Here is a 17,046-nt window from a genome sequence, read left to right as displayed (position 1 = left end):
AGCTGTCCTGTGGAGAGGACTACATGGCCAGGAACTAATGTTTCTAGTCTGTAGTTAGCAAGGACTTGAGGATTACTAACAGGCATGTCAGTGAGCTTGAAAATAGATCATCTGAGGTCTGCTAAGGACAATGTGAATAAGCTTGGAAGCAGATTTTCCCCTTGGAGGACTACAGCCATGGCTCACCAAGAGGTACTTGTGAGAGACTCTGAGCCAGAGGCACCCCGCTAAACTGTGCCTGTATTGCAAAAATATTACCAGTTCTACAAAATTCTTCTAAGAAACTGAAAATAAAGGAGCATTTCCTAATTCATTCTAATGAAGAAAGCATTACCCTGATATCAAAATCTAACAGACATTAGAAGAGAAAATATCATAGGCTTATGAACACAGATCCAAAATTCTAAACACAATTTTAACAAACAGTACAGTTCAGTTCAATTCAGTCGCTCAGTCGAATCCAACTCTTTGAGACCCCATGGACTGCAGCACGCCAGACTTCCCTGTCCATCACCAATTTGCAGAGCTTTCTCAGACTCATGTCCATCAAATCCATGATGCCATCCAACCATCTCATCCTCTGTCATCCTCTCTTCCTCCTGCCTTCACTCTTTCCCAGCATCGGGGTCTTTTCCATTGAGTCAGTTCTTCGCACCAGGTGGCTGAAGTATTGGAGATTCAGCTTCAGCATCAGTCCTTCCAATGAATATTCAGGACTGATTTCCTTTAGGATTGACTGGGTGGATCTCTTTGCAGTCCAAGGGACTCACAAGAGTCTTCTCCAACACCACAGTCAAAAGCATCAATTCTTCGGCTCAGCCTTCTCTACAGTCCAATTCTCACATCAATACGTGACTACAGGAAAAACCATAACTTTAACTAGATGGACCTTTGTTGGTAAAGTAATGTCTCTGCTTTTTAATATGCTCTCTAGGTTTGTCATAGCTTTTCTTCCAAGGAGCAAGGGTCTTTTAATTTCATGGCTGCAGTCACCATCTGCAGTGATTTTAGAGCCCCAAAAAGTAAAGTCTATCACTGTTTTCACTGTTTCCTCATCTATTTGCCATGAAGTGATAGGACCAGATACCATGATCTTAGTTTTCTGAATGTTGAGTTTTCAGCCAATTTTTTCACTCTCCTCTTTTACTTTCATCAAGAGGCTCTTTAGTTCCTCTTTGCTTTCTGCCATGACGGTGGTATCATCTGCATATATGAGGTTATTGATATTTCTCCTTGCAGTCTTGATTCCAGCTTGTGCTTCAACCAGCCTGGCATTTTGCATGATGTACTCTGCATATAAGTTAAATAAAAAGGGTGACAACATGCAGCCTTGATGTACTTCTTTCCCAATTTGGAAGCTATCTGTTGTTCCATGTCTAGTTCTAACTGTTGCTTCTTGACCTGCCTACAGATTTCTCAGGAGGCAGGTAAGGTGATCTAGTATTCCCATCTCCTTCAGAATTTTCCACAGTTTATTGTGATTCACACAGTCAGAGGCTTTGGTGTAATCAATAAAACAGAAGTGGATATTTTTCTGAAACTCTTGCTTTTTTGATGAGCCAGTGGATGTTGGCAATTTGATCTCTGGTTCCTCTACCTTTTCTAAATTCAGCTAGAGATCTCTTCAAGAAAATTAGAGATACCAAGGGAACATTTTATGCAAAGGTGGGCACAATAAAGGACAGAAATGGTATGGACCTAAGAGAAGAAGGTATTAAGAAGAGATGACAAGAATACACAGAAGAACTATACAAAAAGATCTTCATGACTCAGATAACCACAATGGTGTGGTCACTCACCTAGAGCCAGACCTCCTGGAATGCGAAGTCATGTGGGCCTTAGGAAGCATCAGTACTAACAAAGCTAGTGGAGGTGATGGAATTCCAGTTGAAAGTGAAAGTTGCTCCATCATGTCTGACTCTTTACAACCCCATGGACTATACATATACAGTCCATGGAATTCTCCAGGCCAAAATACTGGAGTGGGTAGCTGTTTCCTTCTCCAGGGCCTCTACCCCACATTGCAGGCAGATTCTTTACCAGCTGAGCCACCAGGTAAGTCAATTCCAGTTGCACTATTTCAAATCCTAAATGATGATGCTGTTAAAGTGCTGCACTCAATATGCCAGCAAATTTGGAAAACTCAGCAGTGGCCACAGGACTGGAAAAGGTCACATTCCATTCCAATCCCAAAGAAAGGAATGCCAAAGAATGTTCAGACTACCACACAGTTGCACTCATCTCATACTCTAGCAAAATAATGCTCAAAATTCTCCAAGCATGGCTTCAGCAGTACCTGAACCGAGAACTTCAGATATTCAAGTTGGATTTAGAAAAGGCAATTTGATCTCTCTTTCCTCTGCCTAATATCAAAAGAATAATTCATCATGACAAAGTGAAGTTTATTCCATGAATGCAAAGTTGTTTTAATATCCAAAGATCAAGTAATATAACATGCCATATTTACCCACTGAAAAAGAAAACCACATGATCATCTCAATAGACATAGAAAGATTATTTGACAAGATTAAACATACATTCCTGATAAAGTCTCAGCAATCTAAAATAGAAAAGGATGCCCTCAACCTAATTCATGAATCTATGAAAAACCAATAGCTAACACCATTTTTAATGGTAAAAGACTGAATGCTTTTTCATTGCGACCAGAAACAAAATGTCTGCTCTCATCACTTCTCTTCTACAATGGAGTGCAAAAAGAAATAAAAGCCACCTAATTTAAAAAGGAGGGCTTCTCTGGTGGTTCAGTGGTAAAGAATCCACCTGCCAATGAAGGAGACATGATTCGATCCCTGGGTTTAGAAGATCCCCTGGAGAAGGAAATGGCAACTCACTCCAGTATTCTTGCCTGGGAAATCCCATGACAGAGGAGCCTGGTGGGTCCAAGGGATTGCAAAGAGTCATACAACAGTGACCATGCATGCATGCATTCAGTAAGTTACTGAATCACTAACTGTTACAGAAAGATAGATATATACATCAATAGAGCAGATAGAATCCAGAAATAAACCTATGCATATATGGGAAACCGCTTTCCAACAAAGGTGCAAAGACAATTCAGTGGAAAAGGGACAGTCAATCTTTTCAACAAATGGTGCTGGAACAATTGGATACCCATATGCAGAAATGAACTTTGATCTCCATCTTGCACCTATTCAGAAATTAACTCAAAATTGATCATAAACCTACCTATAAAATCTAAAACTGTAAAACTTCTCAAAGAAAGCATAAGAAAATAATTTTGTGACCTTGGAATAATCAAAGATTTATTAGATACAACCATAGAGGTAAAATCCATAAAAGAAAACATTGATGAATTGGACTTCACAATTAGAAGCATCTTCTCTTCTAAAGAGAATCTTAAGAAAATTAAAAAGAATGCCACATACTGGAAGAAGATATCTGCAAGTCATGTATCTGATAAAGAACTTGTATCCAGAATATATAAATAATGCTAAAAATTGATAATAAAAGAAATAATACAACAACAACAAATGGGTGAAAGATTTGAATAGACACTTCACTGAAGAAGATATATGGATGGCAAATAAACATGTGAAGAGAGAGTCATAAGGGAAATGCAAATTAAAACCAAATGAAATACTGTCACACACCTATTTGAATGGTTAAAATTTTAAAAGACTAACTAAATTAGGCAAGGATCTCATTCAGAATTGATGATGAAATAAAAAGCTTTTCAGACAAGCATAAGTTAAGAGAATTCAGTACCACCAAACCAGCTTTACAACAAATGTTAAAAGGACTTATATAGTCAAGAAATACAAGAGAAGAAAAAAGATCTACAAAATCAACCCCAACAATTAAGAAAATGGCAATAGGAACATATATATCAATAATTACTTTAAATGTAAGTGGATTAAATGCCCCAACTAAAAGACACAGACTGGCTGAATGGATGCAAAAACAAGATCCGTATATATGTTGTATACAAGAAACCCACTTCAGACCTAAAGACACATATAGACTGAAAGTGAAAGGATGGAAAGATATATTCCATGCTAATAGGAAGCAAAAGAAAGCTGGAGTAGCAATCCTCATATCAGACAAAATAGACCTTAAAATAAAGAACATTTCAAGAGATAAGGAAGGACACTACATAATGGTCAAGGGATCAATCCAAGAGGAAGACATAGCAATTGTAAATATCTATGCACCCAACACAGGAGCACCTCAGTACATAAGACAAACACTAACAGACATAAAAGGAGAAATTGACAGTAACACAATAATAGTAGAAGACTTTAACACCTCACTCACACCAATGGACAGATCATCCAATGGACAGAAAATTAATAGGGAAACATAAGTCTTAAATGATACATTAGATGAGATGGATCTCATTGATATCTTCAGGACATTCCATCCAAATGCAGAAGAATACACCTTCTTAAGTGCTCATGGAACATTCTCCAGGATAGACCACATCTTGGGTCACAAATCAAACATCAGTAAATTTAAGAAAATTGAAATTGTAAAAGCATCTTGTCCAACTACAACACTATGAGACTAGATGTAAATTACAAGAAAAAACTATGAGAAACACAAACACATGGAGATTAGGCAACACATTTCTAAATAACCAATGGGTTACTGAAGAAATCAAAAGGGAAATAAAAAAATTTATGGAAACAAGTGACAATGAGAACACGACAACTCAAAACCTATGGGATACAGCAAAAGCAGTTCTAAGAGGGAAGTTTATACCAATACAATCCTACTTCAAGAAACAAGAAAAACATCGGATAGACAAGCTAACTTTACACCTAAAACAACTGGAAAAATATGAACAAAACCCCCCCCAAAATTAGTAGAAAGAAAGAAATCATAAAGATCCAAGCAGAAATAAATGAAAAAGAAAATAAAGAAACAATAGTAAAGATTAATAAAACTAAAAGCTGTTTCTTTGAGAGGATAAACAAAATTGACAAGCCTTGAGCCAGACTCATCAAGAAAAAAAAGAGAAGAATCAAATCAACAAAATTAGAAATGAAAAAGGAGAGGTTATAACAGACACTGCAGAAATACAAAGGATTATAAGAAACTATTATGAACAACTATATGGCAATAAAATGGATTACCTGGAAGAAATGGACAGATTCTTAGAAAAGCTCAATCTTCCAAGACTGAACCAGGAAGAATTAGCAATTATGAACAACCCAATTACAAGCACTGAAATTGAAGCTGTGATCAAAAATCTCCCAAAAAACAAAACCCCAGGACCAAATGGCTTCACAGGAGAATTCTATCAAATATTTAGAGAAGAGCTAATGCCTGTCCTTCTAAAACTCTTTCAAAAAATTGCAGAGGAAGGAATACTTCTAAATTCACTCAATGAGGCCACCATCACCCTGATACGAAAACCAGACAAAGACAACACAGAAAAAAGAAAACTACAGACCAATGTCACTGATCAACTTAGATGCAAAAAATCCTCAACAAAATTTTAGCAAAGAGAATTCAGCATCACATCAAAAAGCTCATACACCATGATCAAGTTGGGTTTATTCCAGGAATGTAAGGATTCTTCAATATAAACAAATCAATCAATGTGATATACCATATTAACAAATTGAAGGATAAAAACCATATGATGATCTCAACAGATGCAGAAAAAGCCTTTGACAAAATTCAGCACCTATTTATGATTAAAACTTCAAAAAAATGGGCCTAGAAGGAACCTACCTCAACATAGTAAAGGCCATATATGATAAGCTTATAGCAAGCATTATTCTCAATGGTGAAAAACTGAAAGAATTTACCCCAAGATAAGGAACAAGACAAGGGTGTTCACTTTCACCACTATTATACAACATAGTTCTGGAAGTCCTAGCTACAGCAATTAGAGAAGAAAAAGAAATAAATCCAGATCAGAAAAGAAGTGAAGCTCTCACTACTTGCAGATGACATGATATTGTACATAGAAAACCCTAAAGATAGTATCAGAAAATTACTAAAGCTTATCAGTGAATTTAGCAAAGTTACAGGATACAAAATCAATACAGAGAAATCACTTGCATTTCTGTATACTAACAATGAAAAGTCAGGAAGAGAAATTAAGGAATCAGTCCCATTCACCATTGCAAAAAAAGAATTAAATATCTAGGAATAAACTTATCTAAGGAGACAAAAGAACTGTACACAGAAAATTATAAGACACTAATGAAAGAAATCAAAGACAACATAAACAGATGGAGAGATATTTCATGTTCCTGGGTAGGAAGAATCAATATTGTGAAAATGGCTATACTACCAAACACAATCTACAGATTGAATTGGATCCCTATCAAATTACCAATGGCATTTTTCACAGAACTAGAACAAAAACTTTCACAGTTCATATGGAAACACAAAAGGCCCCAAATAGCCAAAGCAGTCTTGACAAAGAAGAATGGAGCTGGATGAATTCAGATTATACTACAAAGCTACAGTTGTCAAGACAGTGGTACCGGCACAAAAACAGAAATATAGACTGATGGAACAAGATAGAAAGCCCAGAAATAAACCCATGCACTTATGGGTACCTTATTTTTGAAAAATGAGCAAGAATATATAATGGGGCAAAGACAGCCTCTTCAGTAAATGGTGCTGGGAGAACTGGACAGCTACATGTAAAAGAATGAAATTAGAACACTTCCTAACACCATACACAAAGATAAACTCAAAATGTATTAAAAATCTAAATGTAAGACCAGAAACTATAAAACTATTAGTGGAAACTATAGGCAGAACACTAGATAACATAAATCAAAGCAAGATCTTCTGTGACCCACCTCCTAGAGTAATGGAAATAAAAACAAGAGTAAACAAGTGGGACCTGATTAAACTTAGAAGCTTTTGCACAGCAAAGGAAACTATAAGCAAGGTGAGAAGAAAAACTAGGAATAAAACCACTATATGACCCAGCAATTCCACTCCTTGGCATATACCCTGAGGAAACCAAAATTGAAAGATACACATTATCCCATTGTTCACTGCAGCACTATTTACAATAGCTAGAACATGGAAACAACCTAGATGTCCATCGACAGATGAATGGATAATGAAGTTGTGGTACACATACACAATAGAATATTACTCAGCCATAAAAAGGAATGCATTTGAATCAGTTCTGATGAGGTGGATGAACCTAGAACCTATTTTACAGAGTGAAGTGAGTCAGAATGAGTAAGATAAATATTGTATTCTAACATATATATGGAATCTAGAAAAGTGGTACTGAAGAACTTATTTACAGGGCAGCAGTGGAGAAAGAGACATAGAGAATAGACTCATGGACATGGGGAGAAGGGAAGAGAGGGTGAGATGTATGGAAAGAGTAACATGGAAACTTACATTACCATATGTAAAATAGATAGCCAATGGGAATTTGCTGTATGCTCAGGAAACTCAAACAGGTGCTCTGTATCAATCTAGAGGGGTGGGATGGGATGGGAGATGGGAGGGAGGTTCAAAAGGGAGGGATATATGTATGCCTATGGCTGATTCTGCTTTATTGACTATGCCAAAGCCTTCGACTGTGTGGATCACAATAAACTGTGGAAAATTCTGAAGGAGATGGGAATACCAGACCACCTGACCTGCCTCTTGAGCAACGTGTATGCAGGTCAGGAAACAACAGTTAGAACTGGACATGGAACAACAGACTGGTTCCAAATAGGAAAAGGAGTACGTCAAGGCTGTATATTGTCACCCTACTTATTTAACTTATATGCAGAGTACATCATGAGAAATGCTGGGCTGGAAGAAGCACAAGCTGCAATCAAGATTGCCAGGAGAAATATCAATGACCTCAGATATGCAGATGACACCACCCTTATGGCAGAGTGAAGAGGAACCAAAAAGCCTCTTAATGAAAGTGAAAGAGGAGAGTGAAAAAGTTGGCTTAAAGCTTAACATTCAGAAAACTAAGATCATGGCATCTGGTCCCATCACCTCATGGGAAATAGATGGGGAGACAGTGGAAACAGTATCAGACTTTCTTTTAGGGGGCTCCAAAATCACTGCAGATGATGAATGCAGCCATGAAATTAAAAAACGTTTACTCCTTGGAAGGAAAGTTATGACCAACCTAGATAGCATATTAAAAATCAGAGACATTACTTTGCCAACAAAGGTCCGTCTGGTCAAGGCTATGGTTTTTCCAGTCGTCATGTATGGATGTGAGAGTTGGACTGTGAAGAAAGCTGAGCACCAAAGAATTGATGCTTTTGAACTGTAGTGTTGGAGAAGACTCGTGAGAGTCCCTTGGACTGCAAGGAGATCCAACGAGTCCATCCTGAAGGAGATCAGTCCTGGGTGTTCATTGGAAGGACTGATGCTAAAGCTAAAACTCCAATACTTTGGCCACCTCATGCGAAGAGTTGACTCGTTGGAAGAGACCCTGATCCTGGGAGGGATTGGGGGCAGGAGGAGAAGGGGACGACAGAGGATGAGATGGCTGGATGGCATCACCGACTCGATGGGCGGGAGTTTGTGATGGACAGGGAGTCCTGGCATGCTGTGATTCATGGGGTCTCAAAGAGTTGGTCACAACTGAGCGACTGAACTGAATTGCTGATTCATGTTGAAGTTTGACAAAAAACAACAAAATTCTGTAAAGCAATTATCCTTCAATAAAAAAATAAATTTAAAAAAAGACTAGCTAAATTAAATATTGGAAATACTGCTGATGGGGCTGTAGTATGGTAAAATCACTCTGGAAAATAGCCTGGAAGTCTTTAAAAGTTCATCATGCGGCTACTGTATGATCCAGTCATTCTGCTCTTGGGTTTTTATCCAGAGAAATGAAATTATACGTCTGTATAATGACTTGTGTACCATGTTCACAACAACTTTATTTGTAATAGCCCCAAACTGGAAGTAATGCAAATTAATGCAAATATCCATCAACAAGCAAATGGATAAATGAAGTGTGTATATCCATACAATGAAATAGTACTCAACCTTAAAATAATTATTAATACTTGGAACTGCATGGATGAGTATCAGAATAATTATGCTGGGTGAAAGAAGGCAAAAAAGTTTGCATAGTATGTAAAGTCAATTATACAAAATTCTAGAAAGCTAATTTCTTGTTACCTAATCTGTAGTGATAGAAATCAGGTGAATGGTTGCCTTGCAGGTTGGGAGTAGCACAGAAGAGTAGGAAGGATGACCAGTGGACATGTGGAAACTTTTGGGGTGATGTTTCATACTTTGATTGTGGTGAATGTTTCACAGGCATATATCAAAACTTAACAAGTCATGTACTTTAAAAAAAATCATAGTTTATTGTATGTCAGTTACACTCAATAAAGCTATTTCAGTTCACTTCATTTGCTCAGTCGTATCTGACTCTTTGCGACCCCATGGACTACAGCATGCCAGGCCTCCCTGTCCATCAACAGCTCCTGGAGTTTACTCAAATTCATGTCCGTTAAGTCAGTGATACCATTCAGCCATCTCATCCTCTATCATTCCCTTCTCCTCCCACCTTCAATCTTTCCCAACATCAGGGTCTTTTCCATTGAGTCAGTTCTTTGCATCAGGTGGCCAAAGTATTGGAGTTTCAGTTTCAACATCAGTCCTTCCAATGAATATTCTGGACTGATTTCCTTTAGGATTGACTGGTTGGATCTCCTTGCAGTCCAAGGGACTCTTAAAGAGTCTTCTCCAACACTACAGTTCTAAATCAATTTTTCAGTGCTTAGCTTTTTTTATAGTCCAACTCTCACATTCATACATGACTACTGGAAAAACCACAGCTTTGACTAGACAGTCCTTTGTCTGCAAAGTAATGTCTCTGCTTTTTAATAAGCTGTCTAGGTTGGTCATAACTTTGCCTCCAAGGAGCAAGCATCTTTTAATTTCATGGCTGCATTCACCATCTGCAGTGATTTTGGAGCCCCAAAAAATAAAGTCTGTCACTGTTTCCACTGTGTCCCCATCTATTTGCCATGAAGTGATGGGACCAGATACCATGATCTTAGTTTTCTGAATGTTGAGTTTTCAGCCAACTTTTTCACTGTCCTCTTTCACTTTCATTAAGTGGCTCTTTAGTTCTTTGCTTTCTGCCATAAGGGTGGTGTCATATGCATATCTGAGGATATTGTTAATTCTCCCTGCAATCTTAACTTCAGCTTGTACTTTATCCAGCCCAGCATTTTGCATTATCTACTCGACATATAAGTTAAATAAGCAGGGTGACAATATAAAACCTTGACGTACTCCTTTCTCAGTTTCGAACCAGTCCATTGTTCCATGTCCGGTTTTAACTGTTGCTTCTTGACCTGCCTAGAAATTTCTCAGGAGGCAGGTAAGATGGTCTGATATTCCCATCTCTTGAAGAATTTTCCACAATTTGTTGTGATCAATAAAGCTATTAAAAACTCTTATTTAGAAGCATTCTTATTTATCTGGGAAGGTTCTCATGAGTGAGAAAATTATACCATATTTGGTGTCCTTTTCCAAAGGGCCCTGCTAGGTAACCTAAAAACCAGCTGATAACTGTGCTAGATATTAATGACTGATATGGAAGAATTCACTCTTTTTTTCTAGATTCCTCATGTAGTTTAATAAGGACCAAATTAACTCTTGGAGAAAAACAGATCTTTCAGTTCCAAAGGAAGGCTCTCCTGGTGCCTCTTCTGAAATGCACAATATAAGGGCAATGTCATAAGTTCTGCATGAAGCTAAACTTGTTCAATTACAAGTCTATCTTTTATTCTAAAACATTACCTCACTGTCATTTGTGATAATGATTGTTGATGGTAGTTATTTACATATTGTTACTCCTCCTAATCAAAAGTAACATTCCTATAATAATCCCTAGTGTCTGGAGTTTGACTTCCTGAGATATCAAGAAGTTTGAGAATTGAGTACGAGGTTTTGAGTATGAGTATGGGTGTGAGATTTTGCTGTACTTGTAAATTAACAACTTAATCTGTTACTGTTTTATGTTAAAAGACACAAGACTCTTGGGTCAGAAACAAAGTAGTTCATTACTCATGGTAAAAAGCAGTTGGGAGAGCCTCATGTTGACTTCGTGCTGGTTGCCATTCCCCTGGTCCCATGGGGATGATTCAGGGCCCATGATGGATGAGGCTTGCACACTCAGGGGGCTGCCATGAAAGGAAAGCAACCTAAGCCTGGGGAATTCATCACTTTTATAGTGAGTCATAACAACCCTTTCCTTTGGAAAGGAGGGTATATTAACTCATCCCTCAAGGTTGCTCACTGCAGACACAGCCCTGCAAAATCGTCTGGGTAAAGAGCAGTCAGGGCCTTTCCTGTGGGCATACCCAGCAAGAATGTGTAGAGCTATTCACGCACATGGCAGATTGCCTGTCCCAACACTGGGAACCCTGCATGGAGGCATCTGCTATTTCTGCCTGTACCCTGGGCTGGAGTGGCAGCCAGAGACCCAGATGCTGGTAAATGACTGAAATATGTTCATCCTTGTGGCCTGCTCACTCTACCATATCTCCATCCTGAGTAGGGTCCTCATACAGGTCTTCTGGCAGAATCTGGCAGAGGAGAATTACATTCAACATTCAGTGAATTCAGGCAGTTCATTCATGAGTTACTTCATGTACCCTGCTCTATTTTTTCTCTTTGCCTTCAGAAAGTCCAGTATACCATATGAATCATGGTTCTCAAGCATGTTATTGCTGAACCTTTCTACGACTCTCTCTGACTCCCCAGGTTTCACATTATTTTTCATTATCGTAAAAAGGCCTCAGTATCCCCACACTTTTAAGAAGGATTAGACTCATCCTCAACTTTTCTTTATCCTTTGCATCCCTGAGCTCTTTGTATTATCACCTTAGTGAGTTTTATCTATCAACGTCAATAGTAAATGTTTACTGAACACCTACTGTGCTCAAGATACTGTGTAAAATGTGATTAAGGACTCCTGGGAACATCAAAGGGATCACCTGGGTGGCAAAACACAAGCAAGTCCAAAAAGTACACTCTATTTTTTAAAAATAGCTTTTCAAAAAGTAATGCTCTGTGGCAGAGATGGGAGCTGTGCTCCTCTCATATCAATTGTTTCAGGTCTGTTTTCTGAGTGGTTTGAATAATTAGAGATGAAGGGGAAGTGACTGGCAAGATAAGAAGCCTGTACTGATCTTGTGGGCTTCAACAAAGTTTGTTTTCATACTATGCCATATAGAGATTTCTGGAATTTTCTCTATAATACTCAATTTGATAGTTATTGGCCAAGCAGGAAGGAGAGCCAGGCAGGCCTAGAATAAATACCACCCATATAGCTTATTTGGGGGATAGTGTGGCAGGGCCATGAATGAATGAGGCAGAGTGACCAGGGACAGATCCTTCAAAGCCTTACCAAAAAGAGAGTTAAAGTTTGTAGCTGGGAAAAATTATGTCAGTCATCACATCCAAAGGATTGAGCATAGAATCAAAAATAGGTGGTATATCATGTCAGAAGCTGCTGGATTGCAGGAATAGTGCTGGAAAAGAGGTGCAAAGCTGAAATGAGATGAGAAAATCTAGGGTTGTGATCAGAGATGATATCTTCTTTGGGTACCAGTTATGGGTGAGTCAGCAGAAGATAATGAGGAAAAATCAAGATTAATGCATAGGAGCAGTTTCTATAAAGTCCTTTCATGCTGTTTATCCTCCTTGCAGTCAGGCCTAAAATATCATCTCCAGATGAAGTAGACACACACTCCTTTGTGTACCCATAATTATAGATAGGTACACAGTTAGCCCATCGCAACTTACTGGGATGAAGGAGGGGGCTTTGTCTCTCCTACCAGATAATGAACTCCTTGGCTTTAGGACCATATCTTATTGATCTTTGTATCTTCATTGTGCCTGGATTATACTCCGTGTTTCTTAATGAACAAATTAAATGGCCTAGAATATAGACTATGGTGATAAAGCTAACTTCTTAGAAGACAGACATCTTCATTCTTTAACTTCAGTACATTATCTATATTAAATTGTGCTATAGATAAGCAAGTGCTTTCCATTGTTCTTTCTCTCTCCTGGTGGTTGATCTCTCCAGGTGCCCAGGGAGTAACATCCAAAATCTCAGATTTCCAGTTCTCCTGGTCATGGCCCTTCATTCTGAACTATTCTTTCTGTCTTGTCATACCACTAAAATCTGTCTGCTTTTGATGCCCTGTTGGCCACAGAGTTCTGAACTTTTAGAAGCCATCTCATAATTATTTTGTGGTTGAGTCGCCAAATAATGTCTGACTCTTTAGAGACTCCATGGACTGTAGCCTGCCAGGCTCTTCTGTCCATGGAAATTTCCAGGCAAGAATGCTGGAGTGGGTTGCCATTTCCTCCTCCAGGGGATCTTCCTGACCCAGAGATTGAACCCATGTCTCTTGACTCTCCTGCAATGGCAGGCAGATTCTTTATCACTGTACCACCTGGGAAGCCCTTTAAATATGGACTGAAAGACATAGAAAACAAGTTATAAGGTAAAGACTTTTCCAAGAAAAAGGAACAGAATATGCAAGGGCCCTGAGATAGGAACATACCCAGTGTTCAAGGAAAGCAAGGAGGCCAGTGTGACTCTAGCAGAGTAAATGAGAAGTCAGAGAGGTTTTAGGGGTTGTAGAGGCCAGATCCTATAGGGTCTTGTAGGTCAAATGACTTTGGCATTTACTTCAAGTGTTATGGAGAGTCATTGTAGGGTTTGGAACTGAGGAGTGACATGACCTGACTTATATTTAACAAGAAAACTGGCAGCCCTATTGAGAATAAACCTTTAACATTTAAAAGTACCCATAGCATCCTCTTATCAACAACCTCAGACATGCAGATGATACCTCTCTAGTGGCAGAAAGTGAAGAGGAACTAAAGAACCTCTTGATGAGGGTGAAGGAGAGAGTGAAAAAGAAGGCTTAAAATTAAATATTAAAGAACTAAGATCACGGCATCTGGCCGCATCACTTCATGGCAAATAGAAGGGAAAAAGGTGGAAGCAGTGACAGATTTCTTCTTCTTGGTTTCTAACATCACTGTGGATAGTGACTGCAGCCATGAAATTAGAAGACAATTGCTTCTCGACAGGAAAGCTTTGACAAACCTAGACAGTGTGTTAAAAATCAAAGATATCACTTTGCTGACAAATATCTGTATAGTCAAGGTCATGGTCTTTCCAGTAGTCACATATGGTTGTGAGAGTTGGACCATAAAGAAGGCAAAGTGCCAAAGAATTGATACTTTTGAACTGTGGTGCTGGAGAAGACTCCTGAGAAGTCCCTTGGACAGCAAGGAGATCAAACCAGTCAATCTTAAAGGAAATCGACCCTGAATACTCATTGGAAGGACTGATGCTGAAGCTGATGCTCCAGTACTTTGGCCACCTGATGGCAAACAACCAACTCATTGGAAAAGACCCTGATGCTGGGAAAGATTGAAGGCAGAAGGAGAAGAGGGCAACAGAGGATGAGATGGTTGGATGGCATCACTGATGCAATAGAATGAGCTTGTACAAACTCTGGGAGATGGTGAGGGACAGGGAGGCCTGGTGTGCTGCAGTCCATGGTATCGCAAAGAGTCTGACATGATTTGGTGACTGAACAACAATAGCACTCCCATAAATAAAAGCATGTTCCTTGGGATACCTTGATTTAAGAACAGAAGTGGCTAAATATGGAGTTTAAGCTGAATCAGCCCCCAAAATTGCATAAACCAACTGTCTGACAAATCCATACATCACTTACTAGTTTTGTTTCTCTGAACCCTGACTGATACACTAGGGAAAGGTATGGAGTATCTCTACATGAAGAATCATAAAATATTTTGAGAGAACTTTAAGTTCTAAATAAGTAAAGGATATATTATCTTTGATATAAAAAGGTCCAATACTGTCAAGATATAATTGCCTCCAGATTAGTTCATGGTTTCAATGTAATTGCAATAAAAATTATGAACTTTTTTTCTTTTCTGGTGAAACTCAACATATCAATTCAAATTTATATGGAAATTCAAAAGGCCAAAAATAGCATGGAACTAATGAACAAGAAAAACTTGAGAAAACTTCTTCTTTTGGATGTTAAGGGTTATTACAAAGCTAGTTATTAATAACAGGCTCAGTCTGCTTTGGGGGCAGGGGTAGACAGATAGACCAGTGGGACAGAACAGGGAGAACTCAGAAACAGAGCCAAGCATGTATGGACACTTTTTAATAAACAATGCTAAGTCAGTTGGCTATCCACATGGGGAAAATATGCAACTTGAATCCTACCTCAACAAAATCATCTTCAGGTGGGCTATAGATCTAAATATAAAACAAGCTTCTGGAAGATGATGTAGGAGAATATTTTCATGAACTTGGGTCAGGAAAACATGTCTTAAATAGAACACAAAATGTACTGCTCATAAAAGACTATTAAATTGGTTCATATAAGTATCAAAAATATTTTCTATTCACTAAGAGACACCCCTGAGAAGGAAACAAGCAAGCCATAGAATGAGAATATATTCATAATGTGTATATCATCAGAAGATTTTTATCCAGAATAAAAAACTATGATCAATAAGAAAAACAGAGAAAACAGCTTTTAAATGAGCAAAGATATAAATAGCCACTTCAAAATAGCTTATATCAAGGCAGCCAATGTACAAATGAAAAAGTGCTCTACCTCCTTAGTCATTAGGGAAATGCAAAGTAAAGGCACAATGAGATAACACTGTATACTCACTTGAATGTCTACAGTTTTAAAAAGATTGAAAACCCGAGTGTTGGGAAGGGTGGAGAGCAGCTGGAAGTCTCATGCATTGTTGTAAGAATTTACACATTGTTATAATGACTTTAGAAAGCTCTTCAGAATCTACCAACCTGAACATAATCATGTCCTATGTCACATCAATTCCAGCAAAAATTACATATATGTTTTCACCAAAATGCTAAAAGATGATGCTGTTAAAGTACTGCACTCAATATGCCAACAAATTTGGAGAACTCAGCAGTAGCCACAGGACTGGAAAAGGTCAGTTTTCATTCCAATCCCAAAGAAAGGTAATGCCAAAGAATATTCAAACTACTGCATAACTGCATTTATCTCACATGCTAGCAAAGTAATGCTCAAAATTCTCCAAGCTAGGCTTCAACAGTACATGAACCGAGAACTTCCAGATGTTCAAGCTGGATTTAGAAAAGGCAGAGGAACCAGAGATCAAATTTCCAACATCTGTTGGATCATAGATGAAGCAAGAATATTCCAGAAAAACATCTGCTTCATTGACTACACTAAAGCCTTTAACTGTGTGTATCACAACAAACTGTGGAAAATTCTTCAAGAGATGGGAATACCAGACTACCTTATCTGCCTCCTGAGAAATCTGTATGCAGGTTGAGAAGCAACAGTTAGAACCCAGACATGCAACAATGGACTGGTTTCAAACGGGGAAAGGAGTACATCAAGGCTGTATATTGTCACCCTGTTTATTTAACTTATATGCAGAGTACATCATGCAAAGTGCTGGGCTGAATGAAGTACAAACTGGAATCAAGATTGCAGGGAGAAATGTCAATAACCTCAGATATGCAGATGACACCACCCTTATGGCAGAAAGTGAAGAGGAACTGAAGAGCCTCTTGATGAAAGTGAAAGAGGAGAGTGAAAAAGCTGGCTTAAAATTCAATATTCAGAAAACTAAGATCATGGTATCTGGTCCCATCACTTCATGGCAGATAGATGGGGAAACAATGGAAACAGTGACAACTTTACTTTTGGGGGCTCCAAAATCACTGCAGATGGTGACTGCAGACATGAAATTAAAAGATGCTTGCTCCTTGGGAGAAAAGTTATGACCAACCTAGATAGCATATTAAAAAGCAGAGACATTACTTTGCAGACAAAGGTCTGTCGAGTCAAAGCTATGGTTTTTCCAGTAGTTAGGTATGGATGTGAGAGTTGGACCATAAAGAAAGCTGGGTGCCAAAGGATTGATGCTTTTGAATTGTGGTGTAGGAGAAGACTCTTGAAAATCCCTTGGACTGCAAGGAGATCCAACCAGTCCATCCGAAAGGAGATGAGT

The 17,046-nt window shown here is 38.5% G+C and overlaps 1 protein-coding gene across 2 annotated transcripts in view; it reads left to right on the top strand.

The window, feature by feature from the left end:
* Nucleotides 1–17,046, top strand: part of GPR156 (G protein-coupled receptor 156) — a 107,582-nt gene that overhangs the window by 30,894 nt on the left and 59,642 nt on the right. The window lies entirely within an intron of this gene.

The sequence above is a fragment of the Odocoileus virginianus genome, chromosome 4 (assembly GCF_023699985.2).
Source record: "Odocoileus virginianus isolate 20LAN1187 ecotype Illinois chromosome 4, Ovbor_1.2, whole genome shotgun sequence".
Taxonomy (NCBI): domain Eukaryota; kingdom Metazoa; phylum Chordata; class Mammalia; order Artiodactyla; family Cervidae; genus Odocoileus; species Odocoileus virginianus.
The sequence above is the reverse complement of the archived record's forward strand: the minus strand, read 5'-3'. Positions and strand labels throughout refer to the sequence as shown.